Consider the following 27,525-nt stretch of genomic DNA (forward strand, 5'->3'; position numbering starts at 1 on the left):
GCATGTTACATGTATCATGGTGTGTTTGGATTGATTGCTAGATGTGGATATTTGTGTGTTCCCACATGCTTATGCTAGGTGCCATCTCTTTGTTGCCATTTCTTATTTCTGCATTGGATATGTGCATGCTAGAGGTTGTGTGTGATGCAGGTGATGTGCAACATGCAATACATGTGTTACCTTCACATTTTGTACACATCCTTTTCTGCTTTTGGGATACTTTTGCATTGTGATGCCACTGGATGCATGTTGGGGTTTGAGTTGCCTGTGACATGGCTGTTTCATGATTTGGCTGTAATGATGTGAACTGTATGTGTGTGGTATGTGCTACTGACATGCGTGTCCTTGTTTCTTTCCTTTATGTTGCAGGTGATGACGCACTGGCGGCAGAGGATGAAGATGTCATCCCAGACACGGTGGTCAGTTCACATGACTGACCAGGCACCAGTGGTGGTCGTGGGGTGGCCGCCCGTGAGAACCCACAGGCGCTCCAGGCCATCGTGTCCAGAGCTGACTCTGAGTCAGGCTCTGATGTATCCTCTGACCACTATGTTGAGCCGGATCTGCATCATGACATGTCGTCACCGGTAAGTGATCCTGTGTTGGATGATCTTCTGTCCGCCACACCTAGAGTAGGGGGCCAGGCAGGGTTGGAATGTCCGCCTGTGGTGTTTACGGGTGCATGGTCTCACTCAATACCAGTTGGCCATGTTCCTGGGGCATCAGGTTGATGGAGGGATGGAGTCCTCCAGCCACGGGCAGCACCAACCCAGCAAGGACCACGGCCCTTTGGGCCCAGCAGGTGTGGTGTCCGGCAACGCGGTGGCCGTGTGCCACCGGTGTCAACTGAGTGGGAGCGTTCCATGTTTGCCATAGCACAGCAACAGGGGGGAGAAGTTGAGATGATTGCTCAAGGTATGAAAAGTGTGGCCCATTCCATCCTCCCCTCTTTAAGGCAAATGGTGCTCCAGCAGCAGGATACGCAGTCCATGTGCCGCTCACTCAGGCTGGGGATGGCGGCGTCTGACATGGAGCGCCGGGCTGAAATGTTGGCTCTGCGTCAAGCACTTAATGCTCAAGCAGAGGCATACCGTGAGGCCCTGAGGGTGGAACAACAATCCCTCCGATCTACTCTGGCTGCGCTCTGGATGGACAAGAGTAGACGGACAGAAGACAGGATGGTGCAGCTTGAAAGAACCATCTCAGCTGAACTCCATGCAAGCCGGGAGTCGCTCCGTTTGTCATGTGAGGCCATGCAGGCAGAACTCATTCTCACATGTCAGTCCTTGCTGGAGGAAGCATGTGTGACACGTGAGTTTATACATGCTTACCTTAGTGTCATTGCCATGCAGGACCTGGCATACCAGACCAGCATGCTTGCTGCCATTGAGGTGCAAGGCGCGGCTAGGCGTGGTGAGTCAACTGTGCCACGTCCACCTTCTGATTTCCATCCAGAAGGTGACGATGACAATCCCACATAGGTCGGGCCGTGCAGGCGCTGAGCCCAGTGAGTTTTTTTTTAAATCTCAACATCTACACATGTGGGTGTTGAGGTGCACCCTGTACCTCCACCCCCGGGTCATATATAGCCAAATTATATTTTTTCTGCAATTTTTTGAATTTTTTTCCAGCTATTTGTTTTTTTCTGCAAAAAATTGTTTTTTCCTCATTTTTTTTATTTTCTGGTAAGTATGTTTGTTTTCTTGCACCTTTTTGTTTACATTCTTTTTTTAAATTACTTTATTTATTACTTTTTTCACAAGAAATTATACTTGTTGAAAATAAATTTATGATACTTTTTTTCATTCAAATTGTTATTTAATTGATTTTTATTTTCTGCTTATTTTTTTATTTATTTCATTTTATTTTGTCTATTGTGCCTACATGTGACAGTGTGGTGCATTGTGGAATTGGAAGGCATCCACTGTGTGCTCCAGCTGGGCCCATTCAGGCTTGTCTTGTGTATGTGCTTTGCTTGGGGTCCTGACTCATATGCTACTCCTGCTTCCCCTTTCCATGGGCTCGCAAGGATGGCTCGGTGTAACAGCATCTCACACAAGGGCATTGGGCTTCCGTCATATCTGTGGCCAGCCTGCAGTCCTACTTGTGTGTACACCCCTAGTGGGTATTCCGGATGGATTCTCCAATGCATGTCTGCACTTCACTTTGGTGAGTATTCTGTTGACTGTGCATCATGTTGCTTATGATATTTGTTATGTATTGACTGTCTATGTTCATGCACTTCCTGCTGTAGGTGGTACCATGCATCCTTTGGCTGTGTAACACACACTGATGGTGGGAGAGGTCCATGTGCTGACAATGTTGAATTGTGACACTTTCCCCACAGTGATTTGGATATGGCACATGAAGGCTGCATGCTGAGTTATCCATGTCACCATGCATTTCAATGACCACCCATTCCTTGCTTGCACCACTTTGGCCATCTTGTAGCCCTGGCTGGTGCTTTGATGTACAATTTGAAGTATGGCCACATTACTTTTGACTTGACTGTCATGTTTGTGTCCTGGACCTGCTCCCTCCTCCCATTAGTTGCACTTGGCCCTTGTGACAATCCGGCCAACCAGGAGGCTGGAGCCTGCCACCACTACCAAAAGCCCACAATGGAGGTCCTGTCTAGCCTTGTCCACCAGCCTTCTTGGTCCCTTGATTGCCCCCCTGTCTACCCTTCCCCTGCCAGTCTCCCTCTGTCTCCCCCCTTCACCATCACGCCCCCTTCCCCTTCTGCACCACCGTCTTTCCCTCTGTCCCCTGTGTGTGCTTTCTGTCCCCATCTCCCCCTTCATGGCCCCCTCTTCCCTTCTCTTCTCCCTCTCCCTCTCCACCACCCTTTCCCCTCCTCCTTGTCCTCTGTCTGTCATTTTCAACCACTACCCCGTAGCCGCTTGCTCTTTGCAGACATTTCCCCTTCTGGCTCCGTTCATCCGCCCCCCACCTTCACCTTTTTTAGTATTGTTTTGGCAATTACTGTTATCATTGGTCCCTCCACCACTGATTACAGGTTGTCTCTTCCCCCATGCCCTTCTGTCTTTCTTCTCCCCCTCCCCAGCACTAACTCGATTCTTTGTCGACCTTCCAGGGTTTGTCAATTGTTTTGTTACTCTCCTCACCTCTTCCCTCCTCTTCCCTCACTCCCCTCCCTATGTGACTCCTGCACTGCAACTATTGCCGTCAGGCCTAGCAATGTTGATGCTAGTCTTGTTTTCCCACATTCCCTCCCTGGACTCTCCCTTATATTTCCAGGCACTTGTAATATGTACTTTGATATTTAATTTTCACATTGTGGACTGTTTGAAGGACTTGTATGAATGTACTGTTCTCCTACCTTGTTCCCTCCCTCATTGAGGAACTTTGTGTGTAGGTCATACAAGGATTTTGAATGAAGAAGTGATGGGTCACTGTCTGCCATTGTTGGTGTGGGGTACTAAGTACATGATATGTTCTGCTGGTCAATGGATGATCCTATGTTGTGCTTTATTTTGAGGTGTCAGGGGATGGGTGTGGTTTAACACACAGGGGGGTCCTTGAGTGCAATGGTCACATGTGCTGTGTACAGGACACTGAGGCTCACTTCATTTCACATGCATGTATTCAATGCATGTCCCTACTGACGCAAACACTTAGGCAACACCCCCCCCGCCCACCAACTATGTTGACACCATGCACACACGTACACCCAGATTTCCTTCTCAGGCATGCTGTGTCCCGACAATCCATGTTCACTTTCAAGTCATTGATCGTGTATATGCATGACAGGGTACTATCTGGTTGATTGCACTTTTTTAAATGATGCTCAAGGGGTTTCCCCAACGCAATGCACACTCACTGTGCTGTCCAGTGAGCGTGTTTGATATGGCAATTTTCAATTGTCCAGTGTGCACGCCAACAGGTATTCTGACATTTGTTGCTTGTACCACTGGTGGCATGCATTTGTGCCACCATTTTCAGTGTGTGAGGATTTGGTCAGTGATTCTGTGACAGGTGTGATTGTCTGGTGCATATTTACATTTCTCACGTGGCACTTCATGACTATTGTGTCATGTATTGTGCATATGGTTGGATGTTTTGCCGCTGCATACCATGGCATGGTGTGGCAGACAGGGCTCATGGGGCTTGGCAGGGTTTGGGTTGCATACCGGTACTTTCATGCCCTGTTTTGCAGGGGGGGGGATATCAATACCTTGCATGTGTTCCCTTTGGTCACATGGGATTGGTTGTGTTTAAATAGCTAAGGATGCACACAATGTGACACTTCCGTGGACACATTCACAGGGTGGTAAGGTTGTGACAGTTAACTGTCCCTTTCTCTTCATTGATTGTGACCTGGTATGTGCCAGGCCTGTGTGCACTCCGCAGGGGTTGGAGTTTAGGTGAAAAATGTGGCCACATGCTCTTTCCCCTCCCATGCGCATCGGCCGTGCGTGAGGTTGTGGATGTGGGGGCACCACCATGTCCACCGGTACGCCATGCCGTGTTGCAATGTTGTGAAGGACACATGCAGCCGCAATGATCCTGCACACTACTGGGGGTGCATATAGTAGCTGTCCACCAGAGCGGTCAAGGGAGCGTAAGCGTGACTTGAGCACTCCGAATGTGCGCTCCCCTATGGCCCTGGTTGCAATATGGGCTGCTTTGTATCTTACCTGGGGTGGTCTGGTGGGGTTCCGTATTGGCGTCATCATGTAGGGGCTCAGAAGGTAGGCACTGCCCCCTGGTAAGGTGATAATGGCTGTCATTAGTTGGGCTTGTGTATTTGTCTGTGTGTGACATGCATGCATGTGCACAGGCATTTGTACTCACCTAGGAGCCATGTGACATCATGCTTCCCAGCTTCCAAGGCCCGGCTCAGGGCGGACATTCTGAATATGAAACAATCAACCCTGGATTGTTTGCATAGACAGATATGATGATTCACTTGGCATCGCATACCACGTGCACATTGCTGGAATGCCAGTGCTTGCGGTTTCGATAGATGTACTCAGTGGCCCTAGGTGGACGTAGGGCCACATGGGTGCAATCTATGGCACCAAGCATTTTGGGGAAGTGTGCCACCCTGTAGAAGTCCAGGACCACCTTTCTGCGAGTGTTCTGGGCATGTATATGTGCCTGTGGACTGAGGGGCATGCAGTGATTATTGCCAACACCTGGTGTAGGCAACGTGACTGTGTGAGCTGTGAGACGCCCCCCACTATGGCAGTTGTCCGCTGAAATGACCCAGTGGCCAATAAATGCAGTACATTGAACACCTTCTCCAAGGGGCTCAATGTTTGGGAGCACAGGGTGGGTGATGTGAGTTAATCCTCCCACTCCCTGACCAGCTCTAGGATGATATGAGGTGGAAACCTATACCTGCCATAGACCTGGTCATCAGGCATCCCAAAAAGGCTGGTACTGGACAAAAAAATGCGGGGCCTGGCTATTCTCCTCCTCCTGCGGTGTCCCACGATCACTGCTGCGATGAATGGGACATTCATCGTAGCTGTATATGCTTGTTTGTTGTTTGCGTGCACCCTTTGTGCTGCGCAGGGGCGCTTCCGCCTGCTTTCGTGTAATCTAATTGTGAGTGTGCGTGTGATTTTACATGCAGTGGTTTTCCCTATTTAATTCCATGAATACGTGTTGTTCACTAGCGTGTGGGCGTTACGTGTGTTTCTTAGCTGTACTTCCCACGTTACGCCTACATTTTCACGTGTTGTTCCCCAATCCCCGTGTCCCACCCCCTTTTTAAGTGTGTGCGTAAGAAGTTGTGCGCTTTCCCCGTTCCTGTCACGCACGCGTTTGGAAAGTTGCAGTGACATGTAAGGTAAGCGCAGATTTGGCGCACATCCCGGGAAAAATACGCGCAGGTCCTTCCATGAATCGCAAGCGTGTGATTCACACATGCGCGCCTGCTTTTTCACGCTTGCGCCAGCTTGTGCCACAAATTTCGGCACACATTTATTCCATGAATTACCCCCTAAATCTTCTATGCTTTGATCAAAGTGAATTTCAGGGGTTCTGGAAATTCCTGATTTAATAAAGGGGCATTTGCACAAACATATGGTGTCTGTTAAACGATTCACAGCATTTTTCCACAGAATGCCAAAGCTGTATAAAAATAAAAGAATGTTCTGCCCCATTTAATCAAATATTGTGTTATTTAAACAGTGTGTACTTGTAACAGCATTGTAACAATATGTTGTTCTATTAATAATTGTATTAGAACTTTCAAAAGATGCATATTATCTTTCTGTTTTTCTTTAAATTCCAGTGGCCCAATTAACACTTTTTCCATCTTATTCATCAATGCATAAATGTTTCTATATCTGTGTCCTTCCCAGTGGAGACGCCTTCAAAAGACTGGCTTTTTTTGGCTGGCTTGCAGAAGCCTCCAAATTGCATATGTAGGTTCCATCGGGGCTTTCAACTCTGAATCCCAATACCACACTCCCACCTCCAGCCATCCTCCCCCTTTCTGAACATATTTTGTCCTACATGCCTCCACCCCCCTTGCCCCAACCTGAGCAATCATGGTAACACCCGTCATGCAAGCCCACATACTGATCCCTCCACAGCACCCCCGGTCCCTCCAAACTCTTAAGTTTTCCTCTGCTGGTGCCATCATCTTCTTTTTACTGTGCCATTTACAGTAATATTTTTGAGTGTCTTATTCCAACACTGTCCTAACTTGACCCAGAATATGGGTATCAGTGGATTCCCAGTCCCTTCCAGCCTTGAACAGGTATTTAAGCATGTGCCCTACAATGAATGACGGCTTAGATGCTTCTTCCATCATGAAAAAGCTGTGGGCAACCTCTGACCCTTAACAGCCATCAATGCTCTTGTTGACTCTATACTAGTATTAGAGGATGCAGCAAAGTCTGTTCTCTGATTCTTACATTTGCTCTTTAACATAGATGGCTCTACGTTTCTCAAAGCTGTGGAGTCAACTAATGTATTCAATTAGAATCAACACGAGAAAGTGTCCTAAATACTTGGCTTCCTAATTCTAAATCATATGTATAAAGCTGAGCGACAATAGTATGCAAACACATTCCAGAATGGCAAGAATGATGCATGTGGCCCTACTCTAGCACGTTGCTTTTTTAATGTTATTTCTTTAACTGCAGTTTTATGACAACAACTATTGCCTGAAGATGTACATCGGTTTCGACTAATTTGTGGGTTACTTCCTAAAGGTTGGCGGTGAGTGACTTGATAAGAAATGTATAAGCTTGCAGGACTTTCCTATTTTTGTAAATAGTATTGAAGTTGTAAGGAACTCATGGTGGCAACAGCAAAGACAGACACAAGTGATCACTGTTCAACGGTGTTTATTAAACTGTAGAAGAAGGTTGGAAAAATACCTAATCTAAATGTAAATCTAAGATGGGAGCAAGCTACGACCATCATAAAATAAATAGGCAGCACTCATGGCGTCTTGTCACGTGAAGGCCTGATACGGAAAGGCCCTGTTGTGCGCCCTCCAGCCCCATTCACACCAGACCCTTGGAGCGGGCAGGAGCCCCTCCCAGCCACTCTCTGGCAATCTCCCCTCTACTTTGCCCTGAATCTGGACTGCAAGTGATAACCCGACGCAGCTGATACCAGCTGACCTGAGGATTCGATTATCAAGCTAATCCGTGGATTTGTTTTGAGGCAGGTGCTCTGCCCTGCAACACTGATGCAGCCAATATCCACGAGCCACTACAGCTACCAGATGCAATCCTAACCCCTGTGTCACTCACACAGAAGTGAGCATAGTTGTGCTCAGAATGACCTGATACGTGTATTCCTGTGATCAAACACCTTGCTCGTGGTGTTTGTCCCTACCGTGCCTGCACCCATCATGGCCGTCGCATTACATGGCACAACAATGAGGCTGGGTACACGTTGCTAGGAAACGTACCTCCGTTTCTCCAGACTGCCCCGCCGGCAGGCGGAAGACGGCCCTCCCACGTGAGGGCCTGGTACAGAAAGGCCCTGTTCTGCACCTGTTCACGCACTGGCGCGCCATAGCTCCTATACTGAGCACACTTATGTTGAATCCAGGAAGGTAAGAAACATACCTCTATACTACATTATATCCTAACATTCATGCTTTGACTCCCCGCTCCACGGGTGCTACGCCGAGGCCCTCGCAGATTGAATGATAGTTTGCACCGCTCGGGCGATCGTTCCGCCCACTACGCTCTCACTATTCGCATGACTCTAATCTCAATCTGCAACATCATCCTCACATTTTACCTGTGTTTTGACTGTCGGCTCATCCGTGAGGTTTGCTTAATTGGCTTGCATATACTGCCAGTAAGCTACCTCCTAACTTGACCACACCGACCCACTAACAATGGAACTTAACTTTGGGCCAACCCCACCACCTGCCATATAACGAATTACATCTATTAGCACTGTTGGTGGCTTTATCCCCTATAACCTTTGTACACCCTATCCACTATATACTTTGGGACTGCAGCAGTATTCAATTGTATTTGACAACCTAATATGCTACTCACTGTACTGTATGCATGAAATTCTTGTGGTCACTTGCCAGTATTTAATAACACATACCATTGTGTCACAACTTCACTGTACTGGCATTGCTACCATCATTATTATCTTGACTTGCATTGACCCTACTGCACTTTTTCATCGTGTTAACATTGCTACCATTGACGATCGTTCCTGCCCTCTGTATGTCAGATTCAGACCCAGACATGGTACATAGATGGCACTGCTAGATCTCAAGATTCAGATGGATGAGCTGAAAGACAGAGGAAGGGTTGCCATTCTCCTGCTCCTGGATCTATCAGCTGCCTTCAACTTGGTAGACCATGAAATCCTCACTCAACACCTAACATCAGCTGCCACCTCGTCACTGAACGCGGCCAGCTTGTTCAAATCCTTCTTCTCCAACAGAACCACTAGGGTCTTTTCACCTACAGCCTCAGCACCACCAGTGCCCATTACCTGCGGGGTCTCTCAGGGCTCTTGTGTGTCACCCACACTCTACAATATTTTCACCAAACTCCTATTCAACTGTCTCGATAATCTGGGTGTCACGGATACCAATTATGCAGACGACACCCAGATCCTTGTCACACTCACTGGATGCCACTCTCAAAACACCAAACTGATCAACGACATTTATCTAGAGATCCAAGCTTGGAGGGCCTCTCATAGCCTCTGTTTAAACGATGATAAAACTAAGCTACTGATCATTGGCTCTCAAACTTGTTTAAACAAATTAGACTACCACTATGAATCATTTAGCATTGATGGGAATATCATCAAAGTCTCGAGGGAAGTCAAAACGTTGGGCATTTACCTTGATTCCACGTTGACGCTAAATAGACTAACTCTTTAGCCTCCACGACAGCCTACAGTAACAAAGTGATCAACACATGTAAGCCCTTTTTATCCACCACCAACTGTGCCACACTAGCAAGAGCTTACATTCTGTCCAAGCTCAACTATTGCAACACATTATTTGTCGAGACCTCCACACGATACTTAAACAAACTCCAGGTGTTGCAAAACAATGCCCTTAGATCAGCCTTCAATATCCCGCGATCGAGCTATATCTCCTCCCTCAGAAGAGAAGCTCAATGGCTACCCATACAGAATAGAATTACCCTTCGCACACTGGTCATCACTCATAAGTGCCTAGTTAACACAGCTCCTGCGTACCAGACAGCTAAATTCACAAGACACCAAACCGAGAGACCCACCAGATTCAACTACCTCAACCAGCTCACAATCCCCAAATTCAACCTAAAAACAGCAGGAGGGATCAGTTTCCCAGTGCTAGCAGCCAAACGATGGAAAACCCTCCTTCCTGCCATCAGAGCAGAGCCGGCCTTCTGGACTTTTAGAGCCAAAACCAAAGCTTGGCTCCTCAGTCCAAATGACTCCTAAGCCTGTCTTATCCCTTCCTGATAACTGCAAACTCCCAGAGTGTGCGGCTTCCGATCTCCTGCTCATTGACTCTGCCCTCAAGGTGTTCTGTAACACACCTCCAGCATCCATTTCTGCAAAAAGGGGATCTGTAACACACCCCCACTATCTATTTCTGCAAATGGGTGATCTGTAGCACACCTCCAGTACCTATTTCTGCAAAAAGGTGAAATGTAACCGACCACCGTCCCGCCTGGCAGGATTTGTATTTGATGTGTGTAACATTGTTCCACTGTCTAAGTATAAGTACCCAGATACCCTTGGGTGAAGTGCACTATATAAGAAAATAACACATAAACATCAAATTGTAAATGTTTACTACCTTGTAAGATCAAGTACCCTATGCTCTGATCTGTATTAGTCTAGTACACTCACATGGCCTCATGACCAAGTACCTCATCTGGATCTGCCTAGTGCATGTATACTGGTCCATCCTCACCATCTTTGCTTACCTCGCTCACTGCCATCAACCTATGCACTCATTAGACTATCATAGCACAATGCATTGGCTATACCAGTTGTACCTTTTACATCTCCTAGTTATCATCTCCACATCAAGCAGACAGCCCACCACCACTATCACGTGCATCATTAATAGGCAAACACTCACGGTACACTCAACCCAGATGCCATCTCATCTGCTACAAGCACCTCTTTCCCTGTGCCACATTGTCCTACCATCCCACACAGCGTACACGCATGCCATTGAATTTGGACCTACTATGCTTTGCATTAACCCCTATCTTAACGACCCAGCCCTGTGGCTGAAACACGTTGCCACTAAACCCACACTCAACCAACCTTGTACACTCTCAATGAGGAACTCAAGACTAGGTTCCAGATCACGCCACAAAACTCTGCACACCCACTCTCTCCCTGAGATAAAACCATTACCTATGACCAATCCACATCCCAAAATATTGGCTTGCCAGAACCCAGTGGTGACATAGGCTCTACGTTCTCCAACCCCACCAGCCAAGCTATCAGCTGCCCCACCTCTAAAGTCACTCAGATTAAAGGTGCCCTGATTAATGCCAGATCAATACCTGTACACACCCTTGACATTGCTAACTTCATCATAACTGAAGACCTGGAAATCCTAGCCATCATGGAAACTTGGCTACACGCAGCAGCAGACCCCTCACTGTCACTGGCAATACCTGACAATTAAGCATTTATCTTTAAAAAATCCCTTGAATTTAGGGCTACCCCTAACTTACAGATCCCCTCTGCTGAGATACTCTCAGCCAAACTGCCATTATCACCTAACCAAACGGCCACAGTGCACCTTATTTATAGACCACCGGGACCTATTTCTACATTCTTAGATGACATATCATCTCTCCTAGCTGCCAACACTAAGCCTAAGTCTCAAATTATATTACTTAAAGACATCAATCTAGGATACCTTGACCCTAATGATCACAAAGCCACTGACTTAGCTAACTCCTTAACGGACATAGGCTTCACCCACCATATCCAAGAAATCCAAGAACCCACACACAACAAAGGGAGAACACTTGACTGGCTTGCCGATCTAAATTGTACTATCAAACAGGTGACAGTCACCTTGTATCTGGTCTGACCATCATAAGATTACCTTTGCTATCCAAGCCAGCACCCTCAGCCCCAACCCTAACATTGCACCTGCTATACATACCTGCAACATGAAGGACATATATATGGAAAAACTACTCCCTCTCATCCTCCCTCTTCTCAATAATACACTATCACCTTGCTCCGACCCCATGGTTCTAGTAGACATTTATAACCACTCTATACGAAAAGCCCTGGATACTATCGCCCCATAAAAAATATGCAAACCTAAGCCCCTAGCACACCTCAAATATGCAAACCTAAACCCCTAGCACACCTCAATCACCCCATTACACCCCATTTACATAATGTACGTAATGCTAAAAGAAACACTGAGGCAAACTGGAAAGGACATCCAACTGAAGCTAATAAAAACACCTTGATCACTGCTTCATCCAATTACAAAGAAGCAATTCTCTTAGCAAAAAGGGAGGTCTATAACACACACATCTTGCAAGCTCAATCTAATACTAAAGAGCTCTTCAAAATCCTAAAAGAGCTTGAATCACCTATTGCCCCTACTAATAAATTCAACACCGACGCCCCTTGGTGCAACAATATCCAAAAAGTGCTTTTTGATAAAATCTCTACCCTACAAACTAAAATCAACAACAAATAAAGTAACCTGCCACCTGACCTACCAGCCTACTCTTTTAACAACAAACTACCAGCACCTCATTCATTCAAACCCTTGCATTTCTCTTCCTTATCCATCCAGAAGTGGAAAACATAATTTACAAGATTAAACCTTCCAACTGTCAAGGGGACTCATTCCCTGGTCCTATCATTAAGGAGGCATCCCACGACCTTGCCCCTTTCATCACCACCTTCATTAATGCCTCTTTCAAATCCGGCACGGTACCTATTAATCTGCAAGATGTGTGGGTCATCCCACTAATCAAAAAACCTAACTTTGATCCGAGTAACACTTCAAACTACAGACCCACACCACAATGCCATTTTCTTGAAAATTCTTGACCATGCTGCCTATCTTCAAATGCAGGCCTACCTGGAAGATAACAAACTTCTGGGTCTTGTCAATCAGGCTTCCGACCCAGGCATGGGACGGAAACTGCCCTGATTGATCTAAAAATGCAAATTCAGGACCAAAAAGACAAGGGCAAATTGGAACTCCTTCTCCTGTTGACCTGTCAGCAGCTTTTGATTTGGTCAACCACCAAATTATTTGCCATCACCTCAAAATTGATGCCCATTTCTCAGAGGCTGCCACCTCCTGGATTAGATCCTTCCTGGCAAACAGAATGATGAGGGTCTTCTCCCCATCTGCTACCGCTAGCCCTTTCCAGTCACATGCAGGGTCTCACAAGGGTCCTGTGTTTCCTCCACATTATATAATGTATTTACAAAGCCGCTCTTTGATATTCTGGACTCTCTGGGTGTCACCTACACAAATTACGCAGATGACACCCAGATACTGATCCCTATCACTGGTGACTATGAGACCGACTCAAAGGCGCTTAACAATGTCTATAGTGTAATCTAAGCCTGGATGGCACATCATAGTCTATGCCTGCCTGATGATACGACCGAGTTACTTATCCTAGGCTCACTGACAGCAATACCATTAAGGTGTCTAATGATACTAAAACCCTCAGTATCTATCTAGACTCTACCTTATCACTTCATCGTCAAACAAACGCAGTGGTTTCTGCTGAAGCTTACACTTGTAAGCTGATAACAGCTTGCAGACCCTTTCTTACAACCAATAACTGTATCATCCTGGCTAGAACACTTATATTGTCAAAGATTGACTGTTGTAATGCTCTCTACCTCAGGACTAGCCAAAGAAACATCAACAAACTCCAGGTTACCCAGAATCAGGGGTGCTATCAATTTCCCTAGGAAATTACATATCTCGGACACTAGGCAGAGCCTTCATTGGCTACCGGTGGCCCACAGAATCTCACTGAAAACACTAATGATCACTCACAAGTGTCAAGCCAACCTCGCTCCTGAATACCTTGCCAACCGCTTTACCACAAACACTGCCCTATGATCACTGAGATCCTCTCTTACTCACTCACTGTCTATTCTGAGATTTAAGCTATGAACAGCAGGAGGGACCAGCTTCCCAGTCCTCACGACCAAACTCTGCAACACCTTCCCCAGCCTACTCAGAGAGGAGCCTTCCTTCTCTGCCTTCAAACACAAAAGTAAAAAATGGCTTTTAGAGCAGGACATAGCAGCACCACACTCATAATGCCAGTCCTTCTATTTTCTGCACCTTTTCCCACTGTACTTTGGGAACCTGCACTTTGCTTTAACAATTGTACCATCTATTCTCTGTATTTTGTATTATGTAAGTTATTCTTTGTATGTTCTATTATCTGTAACATTTACATTGTGTAAGAATTTCATTGTATATGTAACCTATCACCTGTAAGAAATGCGCGGGCCAGGCGAGCAATACAAATAAATAAACTAAACTAAATAAAAGGGGCTCTACTAAGAAATAACCTAGTGCCAATCCTGATGATAATACAAACAAAGAGTGTGGGATAATGTTCATAAGAAAGAAAAGTGTATGTAAAGTCAGGATGTGGGGTCTCTCTTTCCCACAATTTGAGCACAGGACAAGTTGGGTTCATGGAGCACAGTATACGCTCAAGCTTTCCCAGCACGAGCCAGGGGTTCTGCTCTCAGCATTCAGGGCCTTCGGTGGTTAAGTCTCTTTTCTACAAAAAGTCTCTTGCCTCCGAGGACCCAATGTATCCAAAATAATAAACAAAAAGTTCCTTTCCACATATACGTTGGGTGATGACCTTCACCCCTGAATCCCCCTCTTGCAGGCTCAGATCCACAGAAAGTCATTGGCAATATCAGGACCTTCAGTAGTTAAGTGTTTTGCTTCTGAGGGCCTGATGAGCTCAAGATAATAAACAAAAGTCCTTTCCTGCTTGTACTTGGGGTGATCATTCTTCACCCCTGGGTCCCCCTCTTCCGGACTCAGACCGCTCTTAAATCTCAGCCTCCCTGAGTCGGGTTCACTCTGGCATACATTCAAAAGATGTCTTTGTGGTAGTTCACGTGTCAGTGAGGGGATGTCTTCTCACCCCTGGATCCTCCTCTTCTGTGCTCAGAGCCCTCTGAAAGATCAGCCTCCCTCCGTCGGGTTCAATATGGCTTCTCAAGACAATATGATCTATGACATTCTCGAATCTTAATGCCTTTTTAAACAGTTCACTGTGAACATCCCTCTGTTGGGTTCATTCTTGTCAACACACTATTCATGTGGTGCCTGACTCTTCTGTAGTTGGTTTTCCCCTCTCTTACAAACAGTTCTTTGTACTTTCTTCAATTAGCCGTTTGCTACTTTTGTTCAACGCATTTGGACTTCTTAGTGACTATCCCCTCGTCTCACTAGATCTGATGAACCACTTTGCTTTGCTTGTCTGTGGCGTCAAGGTCGATACCACGGTGGCAAGCTGAGCTATCTCTCTCATGCGCTCTGCCTTGCTTGTATTGTGCTCTCTTGCTCCACCTTTTACGCATGGGGGGAAGGAAAAGGGCCATCAGGTGTGTGTGATTCTGGTCAATTGCCTGACTTTGCCTGACCCTTGTGTTGGGACAGGTCAGGTAAATGTCTCTAGTGTTTGTCTGTCATCTTTTGTGGTGTGCAAAAGTGTTTGTGCCGGAAAAGGGGATGGGGGGTTTAAAGTTTTTAAGTATCCTATATGGTAGGAAGGGGAAAAGGTATTATAAGAAGGGCGATACTGCATCTCACCCGTCGGTGTCCCACGTTCACTCCCGCACTGGTCGACTCCCAGGAACTGGATCTAACAGCGATGACTGTGTCCTGGCCACCTGGATGACAGATCCCTGGGGACTAGCAAGCAAGACACCTTCAGGTCTCTCACAAAGTGCACATGGTTGGCTCCTTTTAGACACCCTTCACCACCCCAACAAATGATCAAGGGATTAATTCAGCTATTGCATGCCCTAATTCTGAAAACATCCTTGTAGATAATTGAATATCTTTTCTAGTACCTATGCTCTGAACACTTCCATAATCCCTATCGACACAGCCAACTTACTAATGAACAAATGGCCAACTGGCTTACGGTTTATGATTCAAACTTCATTGTTCAGATTTCCCATTCTGTGTCAGTATTATTCATGCATTTGGTAAATGTACCCATCGGATGAGAACCTTTCTTCCTCAGACAAAACGGGACAGAATGTGGACTATGATTAATAGTGTAAGAGGGAGGCATGGCGTCCTTATTACCTAAAGGAGCCATTTTAAAAGTGATCAGCGACTGGTATGGTCTAGAGAGTCTATCATTGGGGCTAGACGAGACAATGTTCATTTTACTCATATCTGTAAACACGGAACATCCTAATGGTGTCAGTACTAATCTTTCAAATTCATTTATATTGGTTCCATCAAAGTTTCTGGTTGCACTATCATTCTATCTTCCAAAGAAGAGGGCTCATAGTGCAGCATAGCAAGCAGTACTCAGGGATAAGGGATGTGCATACCAACCCATCCCTCTTTCTCCATGCTGGGGTAAATGAGAGCATGCCCACAGTTAGATTTATTCAGTATTGCATGGGTCATATTCATAATCAATAAAAGAGTATTGTTTTTATAACCTTTTTGATGCTTAACATCTCGCGCAGGAAGAGTGTAAGAAAGCACATTTGCAGGGGTGGTAGTGGGAACAGTAACAGTTGGCAAAAGAGTATTCATTGGATATATTCGTTCTAAGTACCAGATCATGGGAATCAGAGTAAGTAAGATACAAATGAGTACGATGAATAGCAGGATTTTCACAGACCAAGGGCCTCATTACGAGCATGGAGGTAATGAAAAAAGGAAGGCGGAATGGTATTACTGGCATCACTATCAGGTCCGGGCCATTATGAGCCGACAACCTGGCAATATCGCCACTGCCGGTACTGTGCCCCTTCTTACCGGCATGCGTGCGTAACCATGCCCCTTCGCAGCGGAAATACCAGGATGCAGCTAACAGGAGGACATCACAAGTTACGTGGGTATGCACTTACCAGCATCCAGATGGACTCAATGGAGCCTGTCCCAGTACAAAAGGAGAACACCAGCACACCAAAATTATCCCACTAACTGTTGCAATCCTGGGGCTGGAGGACATACCCGTACTGCTACACCAGCAACACCAACAACAACAAGCAACACAGAGGAGACGCAGGAGGAGAAGGAGGGTGAGACAGGCCCAGCAAATCCCACCAGTGCAGCCAGTGGTACCATGTAGGCAGCCATCAATCCCTCGCATCAGAGCCAGTCCATTCAATCTAACCCCTGAGCAGATCCACACCCTGTACCGGTTGGACCGGGACACCATCACCAACATAGTGGACATGATACACAACGACATTCTCAGCCTGATAGAAATCCGCCATCCCCCCGTCTACTGAAGGTAGTGTATGTGCTCCACTTCCTGGCCACAGGCACCTACCATCACACAGTGGGGCATCTGCATGGCATATCACACCGTCTCTTTTCATGCATGCTGACCCAAGTGCTGGATGCCTTCCTGAAGCACGCAAGCACCCACATATCCCTACCACGGACTCCCCAGGAGCTTGCTGACACTAAAGTTGGCTTCCACGCACTGGCAGGCATGCCCAATTGTGTCGGTGCCCTCGACTGCACCCATGTAGAATTGGTGGTCCCTCATGCCATAGAGGTGGTGTACCACAATCGTAAGCAACACCACTCCATCAATGTGCAGACGGTATGGAACTCCAGCAAGATCATCACATATTGTTGTGACCGATATCCCGGATCCACACATGATGCCATGGTGCTGCATAACTCCTTGCTACCTTGCTAGATGGAGAGACATGCTGGACGACGTGCCTGGCTGCTTGGTAAGTTGCCTGACAAGCCCATGGCAGTGCAGTGGGGGGGGTCACATGGGGGTTTGATACATAATCCACTAGGGTGTGAATGGGGGGATGCATAATCCATTTGGGTGTGAATGGGGGGGTGTATAATCCACCTGGGTGTGAATGATGGGGATGCATAATCCACCTGGCTGTGAATGGGGGGATGCATAATCCACCTGGGTGTGAATGGGGGGATGCATAATCCACCTAGGTGTGAATGGAGGGTGAGTGGACAATGCACATACAGCTAATCACTGTTGCCCTGAACATCCCAACCTGAACATGACACATCAATGCCATAAATAAAACCAATGCTGCACAGCAATACCAATATGCCAGATGCACAAGCAGGCCGCCATGGCAATGTCAAGTGATGGATGACAAAACATGAATACACCTGTGACAATGCTGCTAGTGGCAATACATACAGAGTGCCTTACATCACCAACATGGGTGGCAAGACATGGTTCCGCATCCACACTACATCCGCATCAGCATGCAAGTGAACACCCTGCATCATTTGGACAATGCAATCCACACCAGAAGACCATAGTACAGTACACATTGCATCGAATGAGCCTGTGTGCAAACATCCAGGGACATGTGCATGTCAACACCAAATAGCTGCAGCCATGGCAATGATTTCAAATGTTTTCAGGTCAGATATTGACTTACACATACCTCATTGTGCTACCATGCAGGTGATGGCGGCTATCCCTTGAAGTTGTGGCTACTTACCCCTGTACGGAACCCGCAGAACACACATGAAGAGGAGTACAATTGGGTTCATACCCGTACCCGTGTAGTGATTGAGCAGACCTTTGGCCTGTTAAAGGCACAGTTCCGCTGCCTCAGCTGGACTGGTGGAGCCATCCTTTACCGGTCTCAGAAGGTGTGAAAAATCACAATGGTCTGTGTCATGCTGCAAACATGTGCATCCAGGGAAATGTACCACTGCCACCTGATATTGACCTACATGCACCGGGTGAGGATGATGAGGATGATGATGTCGGAGGACCAGCACCCCAGGCAGTTCGTGATGCACAAGGTGGCCGTGCTGTGCGCCAATCAGTGATTGACGATTTCTTCTGAACCTCAGGGATGCACTGCACTGGGCATGGGGATGTTGTGGACATGGACACACGGTGTGTGGGCGGTTGGGCACTGTGTGCTGCCATGAATTGAATAAACACACACAAAATGAACAATGTCCAGTCATGATATGATTTTTGACACAACAGGTGTATTGAAATTCTAACAATATTTTGCTTCATCCCTCCACCCCACACACGCCCTGCCCCCTGCCCCCACCCCCCAAAACCTCAAACACCCCATACACCCCCAACACCCCATATCCCCCAACACCCCATAGCCCCCCAACAGCCCCCACACACCCCCAACAGCCCCCAAACACCACCAACATCACCTCCCCCTCCCCCATTGTCATCCCACACACGATGTGCCATTTTTGAGTTTAGCAAGGTGGCAGTTAGCACATGCAGGGTGGTCCTGCTATTTCTGGCCTCTCTTCGGGTCTGGGGGCAGCCTGTCAGTGTGGCGTGCACTGTGCCTGGTCATGCGCACATGACTTCGAGCTGGCAGGTGTGGTGGATGGGGTAGAGGTGGATGGCGGTGCGACCGCCGCGCAGGTTGTTGCTGCTGCATATGCTCTAGTATCCTGCCAAGGACCTGTTTAACCACAGCCAAACTGTCTCTGATGACAACAGTGTTTGAGTTCATGGCCATTATAGAAGCCACATTTGCCTCCCGTATCTCCCGGCGGGCCTGTTCCCCCTCCGCCACATACTGCCATACAAGTTCAATCATGCAGTCCTCACGGGCCTCTACCCTGGTCAGTCAGGCCTCCATGTCGGTCAGGGATGTGGAGGTGGATGGTGCAGGGGCAGGGTGGCCCATTGCTGGACTGTCCTCTGAAGTGGTGGACAGATGCGGACTCCCCATTACAACGGGATGTTCCTGCATGGGGCATGGTGGTGTGCCCTGTGTGAAGTGCAGGGGGGTGGCCTGGGGGCTCTGTGTATGGGGACATACTACATGGATATTGTTTTCCATTTCTACAAATTCCTCAGCTTGGCCCTCCGCGTTGCTGAGGGGGGCAATGGCGGCTACCTCCACTATTGGACTTGTGGCAGCTGACAGAGTTCCTTCACCCTCTTCCTCTGCAGGAGTTGACGACTCCATTGTGGCTGTGTTGTCGGCTGGTGTTGTCTCCTTCTGTGCTGGCGTGGCCTGTACTGCAGGACCGTGTTGCACTCTGGGCGTTGGTGTGGCCTTGGTGGTGGAAGGTCGAGTGCCTTCTTGTCTGGCCCTGGATCCCTTTGAGGATGTACTGGCATTTGGGGCAGACTCCTACCCTTCACTTTATGCATCTGTGCCTGTGGGGAACAAGAGATGCAGGCCATCAGTGATGGTGGTACGTGCAAGATGCATGATTTGGTGCTGTTCAGCATTTCACATTTCATATATTGCTTTCTTGTAGATATGACACTCAGGTTACTTGCAATGTGGAGGGGCCATATTGGCATACGTCGTGGACTCTCCTTTCTGGACTGATGTGTACTAGGTGGCATACCGTTGTATTGCAGTTTGCCTGATGTGTGACATGTGATTGATCCCTGTGTGTTTGGTGTTTGTTGGTAATGGGATTGGCACGCAGCATGCATTTAATTGTGCCAGGGTTTGGGCCACCATCTGGACATGGATCTAAATATGTGTGTATGATGGGCCATACATTGCCTTGGTTCACTTTCACATCAGTTGTGCGACACCATGCTGTTTTTTTTGGGGTTGTGGGGTCCTCAATCAATTCTATGTTGATCATGGTGCCTCACATCTCCTCCCATCTCATCAATTTGGTGGGTGAGTGGTCCCCGCCGCCTGTAGCCATGGCCTCCCTGTGGTTGGCTGCAAGTATGTTGGGCACCCTGAGACATAGATTGTCCCACCTTTTCTTGCAGTCCTTCACAGTGCGGGTGGTGGCGCCAACCGCATTCACCTTCCGTGACACCTCCTCCTATATTTGCTTTTTGCGCAGTTGTGCTTTGCATTTGAGGTTATTGGCAAACATCTCATCTGCATGGCCTGCCAGCGTGTCCGCCAGCATGTTAAGCTCATCGTCAGAGAAGCGCTTCTTGCGCATGCGGGGAGTGGACTTACTGGTAGCCTTGGACAAGATGGGTTTATTCTGCCTGCTCTCCACTCTGTACCAGTGCTGTGTTATGATGATTGCAATGGATTGTGTTTTTAAAGATGGCCACCGGTGCATTTCCCGTTCCGCCGCGATGATGTTACTTCCGGGTACGGTATTACAAACCCGGTATTTGCATGATGGTATTACCGGGTCCGTTATTAAGGGGTTGCTCCAGGGCAGAGGCGGTATCGGCAGGTCCCATCATGGCGCTATCAAGGGTTTGGGGGGTCTTTAGCAGCATGGCGGTGCAGCCATTACCAGCATGGGCATTTGCGAGTGCTTCGCACTTGTAATCAGCCGCTATTAGCGCTGTCAAGGGTACGCAGACGCGCTAATACCACCATGCCGGTAATGACTGCGTTTTTCCAGCGATTCTCGTAATGACGTCTTTCTCGGATCCGGCTCAATGTTAATATCTCCAGTCATAGCCATATCCACCTTGTCAGTAGTACTAAAGGCAATAGGAGCAGAGGCAGATATTTCTCAGAGGAAGTGATTTCAAGCAAAAATGTCTCAGCGTCTTTAGAAAAAAGCCTTGCTGTTAAGCTTTTTTCGTTCAATATCTCAACGAAGTGGCAACACACGTATTAGTCAGTAGAAGTTCAGGATGCAAACAGATGCAACAGGTTCAATTGTGCCTGCTAAGAATATAGCAAGCTGGTGTTTGCCTAAGGGGCTCCAAATGCAGGAGCAAATATCAACATCAGATTTCCATAGTGTCGGTACTTTTGTCCCCGCTTGTCCACGCAAGGTTGCAAAAGCCCTTCACTTTTCAAAGATAGCACCGGGAAACCGTGCATCAAATCTTCATCCAGTACCGTTGTACAGCTCATACGCTTCTTTTCCTTGGGCCTCCATTGATGTGACACTGATGTCTCAGATTGTCTTGCAGTCTCCCCAGGCACCTCCTTGGGCTCAGGAAGTGATTTCAGCTGAGTTTCAACAATGTCTTTGTGATCAATTAAAACCGGCTCCCTCTGGAAATCGGAATCATTGGTTTCTTTTTCATGTGGCAGAGGATACGGGATTCGTTTCGTGTGTGTTGCATGTATCCAATGTTTACGATCGCTCACTCGGACAGCAGTCTGCATGGCCAGAAGAATCTCAAAATTCTTTATTAGTCATTAGTCTGCAGCCGGTGACCTGGACCTCTATATCTGGCAGGAAGAGCCTCTTGCACCTGCTGATGAATCAAACGCAAGTTTTGAGTCAACGGTTCACAATAATCAATCAAAAATGGGTATTCAATGCTCCTAAAACTTTTCGGACGTGGCACATTCCATACATTGGCAGGTCTCCCCATCATGATTTCGTATGGAGAGAGACCTGTTATTGATTGCACAACTGTGCGCATTTTGAATAGGGCTATAGGTAGCACGTCTGGCCATTTCACATTACTTTGGGCACAGATATTTGCCAGCTTATTTTTCAAAATTCTGTTTTGGCGTTCTACAAGACCGGCACTCATAGGGTGTCTAGCTGAATGAAATTGCGTATCAATTTGGAGACCTGCACAAATTTGTTGTATTACAACAGCTATAAAGTGCGGTGCATTATCGAACCATATAAAACGTGGCAAAACAAACCTGGGAAAGTATTCCTTTAACATGGATATTGCTATGGACATGGCTGGACAATCTTTGAGGGGGTAGGCCTCTATCAATTTACTAAATGCACAGACCACTACAAGTACATACTTATAGTTCTGGCATCATTCCATTTCAATGAAGTCGAAGTGTATTACTTCAAACGGCATTGAAGGAGGACCAAAACTTCCTATTGGTGTTGTGGTTCCCTTTCCAATGTTATATTGTAAACAAGTCATGCAATTTTGAACCAATCTCCCAGCAGTTTTTATAATATTGTCATTGTACCATACAGCATCAAGGTGTTGACAAATTTTCTTTGCACAAATATGTGTTGGACCGTGGGCCATGGTAACCATTGCCATAACATATGTATTTGGCAACATCCATCTACACTTTTCTTTGTCCACCCAACAACCTTCGGGATCTAATTCTGCTGGACCCTCGGACCATTGTTTAATCTCCTCGGGAGTAGCCTCTGCTTGTATTTCTTTTACAGTTCCAATTCCATCCTCTATCATACAGGACACTCTTTTTGTTGTCTTGACATACATTTTTGTGTGTAAATCAGTGGCAGTTTGTTTCTCAATTCTGTCCGCAAATGTGTTTCTTTTTCCTAAATCACATATTATTTTCTTATGTGTGTTACATTTTATTATTGTTAGTTGCTTTGGAAGTGCAAGTGCTGACAACAGTCTTACTATTAAAATGCCATGTTCAATTTTGTTCCATGAGATGTCAGAAACCCTCTTTCTACCCATAATTGGCCAAAGTTGAGGACCACCCTAAAGGCGTACGGGCTGTCAGTACATATGTTTACGTTAAGGTTTTCAGAAATTTCACATGCTCTGGTTAAGGTTATTATTTCCACAGCTTGTGCTTAGTTATGTGGGATTTGTTTACTTTCTACAATAGTTCTCAATGTGGTAATGGCGTAGGAAGCAGTTGATGTGCCATTTGGTAATTTAAAGCAGGAGCCATCACAGAACAATTCTCCAAATGGCTCTTTCAGAGGTGTATCTGTTAAATCAATCGTTCCTTTTGTTTCTTGAACAATTAAGCAATCATGTAACAATCTCTCCTTGTTTCTTGCTTCACTTGGGAGAGGCAATAATTCAGCTGGATTCAAAGAGCAACATCTCTTAATTTGGATATGTAGTGCAAATAGGATCAGTTCATATCTTGTTAATCGGGCAGAAGTGAGTTGTTGCGTCTGTGTTCTATTTATTAGAACATCTACTGAATGGGGTACCATCACAGTTAAAGAGTGACCTAAAACCATCCCCTCAGTTTGTTTTACTGACACGGCCGCAGCAGCAACAGCTCGCATGGCAAAGCACATGCAAGAGGATCCAACATGGAAGAAAAATAACCACAGATTCAATTCTCCCCCCCAACTCCTGAGTCAAAACAGCCAAAGCACATCCATTCCTTTCATGTACAAACAACATAAAACACTTCTTATAATTTGGTGTGCCCAAAACTGGAGCTAGCATAGTGCAGCTCTGAGCAGGTCAAAAACTTCTCGACATTCCATGTTCCATGGCAAAGGTAAGGCAACATCCTTCCTTGTCAATGCCACCATGGGCTGTATGATCATTGCAAAATTCGGAATCCACTGTCTACAATATGAAGCAATGCCGATTAAAGCTCGGACTTCCTTTTGCGTATTTGGACTTGGCATACCAGAGATATTTTCTATATGTTCTTGTGTCAATCTCCTTCCCTCCTTCGATAGGAGGTAGCCCAAATAGGCCACCACCTGTCGACAATACTGGAATTTCTTCAATTAAGCTTTATGTTCATGTTTCGCTAAATGTGTCAATAACAAGACCATTCACTCCTTGCAAATCTCCTCAGAGTCTGCTGCTATGAGTGGATCATCAATATGTTGCAATATAATGCAATCTGATGGTAACACAAGTATATCTAGCTGTTCTTTTAATGCTCTACTGTAAATGTTTGAGCTTTCAGTGTAACCTTGTGGAATCCGGGTGAAAGTGAATGAGCGTCCTCCCAACGTGAACGCAAACAATTATCTACTCTCTACATGGTCGGAATGCTAAAAAATGCATTCCGCAAAATGTGATACAGAGGATGGAATCAAAGGCAAAATTGTGGGGACATCGGGAACTAGCGGGAATTGTGGTACAACAATTTTATTTATCACGCATAAATCAATTATAGAACAGTACAGGATTTCATTGCCTCCTTTCTAGTAAACAGGAAGAATCTGGCTATTGATAGTTCTTCAATCATATTTCAATTAATCAAATCAGATTAAATGCTCTTCAGTGCCTGCTCACCTTCAGTCAAAAATGTGTATTGCGGAATACGTGGTAATGTAATTCATTCTTTCAAAACTACTTTTAGTTTAGTTTATTTTAGTTTGTTTATGTATAGAGCGCGTCCGAACCCTCAGGTAGCTGGGCGCATAATCATGTGGACAACATAGTTACATATCGTTGCACGAAACACAAAAAAATCAAAAAAAGGGTTCATGCATTCAAAGGTACACAGGAATGGTACAGAATGTGGCATGATATAAGTACGAAAGATAGTGAGGACCGGGTTACATGGTGGTCCATTTCAAAATTTAGTTAAGACATACAGTGGTAATTGGTGGAGAGAATAGACTGGGAATATGCGTAAGTAAGTGGCCGGGTGTTAGGCAGAGAGCCAGGATTTCACCATGGCTCTGAATGGCCAGAAAGAAGCTTCCAATATGATTGCAAGAGGGAGAGAATTCCAACATTGAGCTGCAAGAACTGGGAAGCTGGAACCTCCTGCTGTTTTTAGGTTGAAATAGGGAACCTTTAGTTGGTGCAGGTAGGGAGTTCTGGTGGGTCTGTTGGAACTGTGTCTAGAGAATTTGTCCGATAGGTAGCGTGGGTCAGTAAGTGACAGGCACTTATGTGTGATGACAAGGGTTCTTAGCTTCATTCTGTCCCGGATAAGGAGCCAGTGGACTTCTTTGCTGGCTGTAGATATGCGAGCCTTACGCGGGAGGTTAAGGGCGCATCTTATGGCATTGTTTTAAAGAATCTGGAGTCTGTTCAGATTTTTTGTGGTGGTGCCCAGGTAGAGTGTGTTGCAATAGTCTAATTTAGACAATATCAGTGCTCTGGATAGGGTGAGACAGCTGGAGGAGGATAGAAAAGGCCTACAGACATTGATCAGTTTATTGGTGTAGGTGGTGGATGAGATGGTGGTGTTTATTTGTTTTTTCAGCGATAGGGTGGAGTCGAGGTACACACCTAGTGTTTTGACCTCTTTGGAGACTTTTATGATGTTGCCATCAATGGTGAAAGATTGGTACCTAGAGTCCAGTTTATTGAGGCAGGCCTGGGAGCCTACGATAAGCAGTTCCGCCTTATCATCATTGAGGCAGACACTGTATGTGGCCATCCAGGCTTGAATTTCAAGGTAGATTTCATTAAGCTTTGCAACATCTTCATAGCAACCAGAGAGAGTGATGAGGATCTGGGTATCATTTGTGTAATTAGTGTAGCTGACACATCAAGACGGTTGAAGAGAAGTGAAGATGTTTTAAAGTGTGGGAGAAATACAGGAACCTTGAGGAACTCCACTTCGGATTGGGATAGGGTCAGCAGCTGCTGAGGGGGGCGAAGACCCTAGTCGACCTGTCAGACTGAAATGATTGAATCCAATTGGTGGCATTCTGTGAGAATGCAGCAGCCGAGTAGAGGTGTTGTGTGAGTATCTGGTGGTCAACCAGATCGAAGGCAGCGGAGAGGTCCAACAGGAGCAAAATGGCCTGATTGCCCTTGTCTTTGACATCATCCATTTGGATTTTTAGATCCAGGAGGGCGGTTTCGGTCCCATGTCTGGGTCTAAAACTGGATTGTCGCAGGCCTAAGAGGTTGTTGTCTTCCAAATGTTGTTGTATTTGGAGGTAGGCTACTCTGTCTAATATTTTGAGGAGAAAAGGGACTGTGGTGATGGGTCTATAATTCGTGGTGATGTTAGGGTCTAAAATTGTTTTTTTGAGAAGGGGGAGGACCCACGCTTCTTTGAGGTTGTTGGGGACCACTGAATTCTTGAAAGAAGAATTGATCAATGAGGTGATTGAGGAGCTAGATCTTTAGCTCCATCTTTAATGACGGAAGTGGTCATAGGTCACCTTTGCAATTGGATGGTTTGAGGCTAGCGATTATCTTAACTACTTCCTCCTCCGTGACTGGAGAGAAGTGGACAGGGGGGCAGTTGGGAATGGTAGGGTCTTTTTTGTTATTGAGGTTATCTTTGGCAGCAAAGTTAACTTTTTTGGCTTCTATCTTTGATTGTATAAGGGCAATTTTGTTGGAGAGGGCAAGCTGGATATTATTGCACCAGGCCTTGTCCTTGGTGAAGTCCTCTGTAGGTGGCAGTGGTGATTCGAGTTCCATTAGTATAGAGAATAATTCTTTAGTGCCAGATTTGGCGTTGTGTTTTCTCATGTTATAAAGCTCTTTTTTGGCGTTAGCAGATTTGTAGGGGGAGGCGGCTGAGGCGAATTTGTCTTTAGTGGAGAGAGATGGGGCTTTTCTCCAGCTAGTTTCTGCAGTTCTGTTGATGTTGCAAAGAGCCTTTAGTTCTGCTGAGAACCATTTGTTGGTGTGGGCAATGGGTTTGGCTTTTCGTTGTTTAAGTGGAGCTATCTGGTTGAGAGCTAGTTCCAGTGTGTTGTTGTACAGGTCTACAAGGGAGGACGGATTGTCATTCTGAGTGGGAAGGTTGGCTTTAGTGATGGGCATGAGAAGTGGTCTAAGGTTCTCTATAGTGATGTTGCGATTGTTTCTGGAGATTATTTGTGGTGTCCTGGAAGGTGGTGTCGTTATGGGCACAGTTCTGGGTAGAGAGAAGGTGATAAGGTGATGGTCGGTCCAAGCACAAGGTGTGATGTCTGTGATGTCTGTGTGATGTCTGTCAGTGAGAGGTTGCAGTTGGCGTCTGCTAGCCAGTCTAAGGATCTTCCTTTTGTATGTGTTGGTTTATTAATGTGTTGAGTGAGGCCTAAATGTCATTGAGAGAAGTGGCGTGATTGTCATTAGGGTATTTGAGTCCCAGGTTGAAATCACCCATGATGATGATTTGTGATTTAGGTTTAGTGTTTGTGGTGAGTAGGAGTGAGATATCCTCTTCAAAGGTGGATAAGGCGTCTGGAGGTCTGTATATAATGTGTAGGAGGATGGTTTGGGTGTTAGATAATGGAAGTTTAATAGATAGGAGTTCGGCTGAGGGTAAGGTTGTGTTAGTTGCTTCTCTAATGTTTAGGTTAGACATAGC

The sequence above is a fragment of the Ambystoma mexicanum genome, chromosome 6p, assembly GCF_040938575.1.
Source record: "Ambystoma mexicanum isolate Mex_15411 chromosome 6p, UKY_AmexF1_1, whole genome shotgun sequence".
Lineage (NCBI taxonomy): Eukaryota > Metazoa > Chordata > Amphibia > Caudata > Ambystomatidae > Ambystoma > Ambystoma mexicanum.